General features: G+C 48.0%; 1 long non-coding RNA gene across 1 annotated transcript in view; it reads right to left on the bottom strand.

The window, feature by feature from the left end:
- LOC102373638 overlaps nucleotides 1–2,850 on the bottom strand; it is a 3,960-nt gene extending 1,110 nt beyond the window's left edge. Inside the window, exon 1 of the long non-coding RNA XR_324048.2 lies at nucleotides 2,796–2,850. This is a non-coding gene — a long non-coding RNA (uncharacterized LOC102373638). The remainder of the gene's footprint in view (nucleotides 1–2,795) is intronic.

Here is a 2,850-nt window from a genome sequence, read left to right as displayed (position 1 = left end):
CAGGAATACACGTCACACATAGAAACAAACTAAATACCAAATCCTTTCTACTCTCTGAGACTGATTCGGGGACCTTTAAAAGTTGTTTCCTAGACTCTGCAGGTTCTTAAGTACTGTTCCCAAACCGTGGCTTCTGCATGCTGCTTCACCCTTTTCCCCTCAGCATCACATCTCTGTACAATTATGATTTTTTGTATATATATTTGTATTACTGTGCTGCCTAAAAGTGCACTGTAACACACACTTTAACTGATAGTGTGCAGTACAGATCTGCTTTGAATTCACTTTGTGTATGATAAAAGTGGAGCTAAAATAAATGGCTAAAATTGTGACCACTATATCAGTGTACACAAGGGATTTGTTACATGTTGATCTCTCCATTTCTGTGAAGCAACATCCCCACAGGGATGATCTTGACAGTGTAATATTTTAGTGTAGCCAAACTACTGTATTTTGTTTAAATGCATTGACTTTGGACTCTCCAGCCCACATACATACAGGCACACATTTAACTTTGCACTCATGAGCAGACTCATTAACAGCAACATATAATCATGCATTAAATTATGCACAATTTGGAACCAGTACAGGACTAGAGCATCACTGCTCTGAGTGTACAGTGACAGTGTAAAAACTGTATCTGTAAAAAGAATATAACATGTATGGAAAACCACAGTTCAATTTTAATACAGCAGACTACACACAATGAGAAGGCAAAAAATGACAGGCTCAAACATCTGCAAGGAGCAACATTGTTTTTACTCTAGTTACCAAACACGTTTCTAACTAACCACCCCTCTCACACACATGCACTTTTTCTCCTATTTTGGGGGGTCAGTATCTGTCCCTACAGTATTGCTTTGTAGCAACTAATGCAGCTTGTGGACCATGCGAGGACAGCAGAACTCCACAAGGCCTGAGGGAGCATGGTTGTTGGGTTGGGGACTATGTGGGTGCATTCAGATGAGTGTGCATGTGTGGTATGCAGCACTGCACATGCAGACATTTCCCATGCTGCTAATTTGCAACCCAGAGGGTGATTTTGACACCAAGAGATCCCAGCATTAAAAAAACTCACACTAGAAAAAAGCGAACCGGCACATGTGGCAGCAGTGTGCGCCACCCAAAACTGGAGCCTGGGCGGCTGGAGCCACACTCCAGCTGCCGGTCAGGCTCCCTGCTGCCAGATCACTGCCCAAGACCCCAGGTAAGGCTGCTGGGGCCAACCCAGGTGCTGACCCCAGCCTTCCCTATCCCACCCAGGGCAACTTGCCATGTGCCAGAGCGCATGTGTGTAGGCATTCCCCAGGATCAAGCAGCAGCGGCATATATTGTGCTGCTGCTATTTGTCCCCAGGGAAACACATGTGTGCATTCATCTGGACGCACCCTGTGAGCTGGTTCCCTCGTATATACTTTATTACCAGAGATGTGATCCCTAGATTACATGAAAAATTAAATCTTATGCTTTGAGAGTCACAGAGCAAGCAAGCTACATGCTGTCTGCTCATTTAGGACTGGACATCTGTCTGCTGTGTCAACTGTGAGAGCAAAATCCATTCCAATGCATTTCCATGGGCAGTTCCATATGTCTTCTGTGGGATCACACAAGACAGCACCAGGAGCCTCACAACAGCGTAGAGTTTCCAGCATCCAAAGAGCCCAGCACCCAAAAGAGCCCCTTTCACCAATAGATTCATGGTCACGTCCCTGAAACCAGGTATTAGGCTAATAAAGGTTTAGCATGATATGTAATGTCAACAGCCATAAATAGCAAACCCCTGCTCTCTGTCTGCAGGATTCAGCAGCTTGAGGAGCTGGCTGCCAACTCTGAAATATAAATAGCCCCATGCACAACATGCGCATTAGGCCTGTTTAAAAAAAAGCAGGGATGGAAAGCCCTAAAACCTAATGCTAAATCTAGGAACAAGAGCAAATGACAGGGGGGGAGGCATCTTTTTCCCTCCTTTCATGAGGCTGAAGTATTTTGCCGCATAATCCCAATCTACTCTGATCTTCATTTAGGACTCTGTACTGGATGCAGGATATTATTTGTCCTATTCATTAATAAATGTACATTGCTGATGAAATTCTCTCTGTTTACAATGTGTCATTCACGAATAACAAGCTTTTAGTAGGTCTAAATTAGCTCTGAAAAAGGAACTGGGAAGAAGGAAGCAGGAATAAGGAACCAACTTCAGTCTCATCCTCCTTTCCCCCCTCCGGTTTCACCCCACCTCCTCGCTGAATACTAGAAAGCCTCCCAGAAAAGAATAAGAAGCCACCCATGCTTTCCCCCCACAACACTTTAAATAAAAGGTTAGGCTTGTAATTATAGTTCATTTGGGGTAATTCCTAATTAGCCGGGAGCTTTGATGAGAGAAGGCAGAAGTAGCAATTTTCATGCTCAGTAGCAGGGCCCTATTATTTGAAGTCCTAGTGACACTGACGGCGGGGAATAGCCTCAGCAGGGCAGGGAAAGAAACCTCCCGGAGCACAAGGCAGAGGGGATCCAGCCAGCCGGGCCATTTCCACACACGCCTGCTTCGTTTCTGCCCTGCCCGCAAACACCTCCGAGGGGAGGGGAGGGGGGTCCCCGCGGTTCAGTCAGGAGGAGGTCGCTTCCTCGACTCGGAGGAGGGAAGGGACCTCAGAGGAAGGCACGCAGCTCCGCGCAGGACCCCCGGAGACACCCCACAGACCCTCCCAGCCCGGGCAGTGATGGCCGCGTGTGCAAGGACGGAGCCCCCGGTCCCGGCGGCGGGCGGCGGGCGGCGTGCCCCGATCACTACTCACCGCGGCGGCGGCGGAGGGTCCGGGCGGCTTCACCTGGGCGCGCGGCGGCAGGTTG

This window comes from Alligator sinensis, unplaced genomic scaffold, assembly GCF_000455745.1.
Source record: "Alligator sinensis unplaced genomic scaffold, ASM45574v1 scaffold392_2, whole genome shotgun sequence".
Classification (NCBI taxonomy): domain Eukaryota; kingdom Metazoa; phylum Chordata; order Crocodylia; family Alligatoridae; genus Alligator; species Alligator sinensis.
This window is presented reverse-complemented; position numbering and strand designations above follow the sequence as displayed.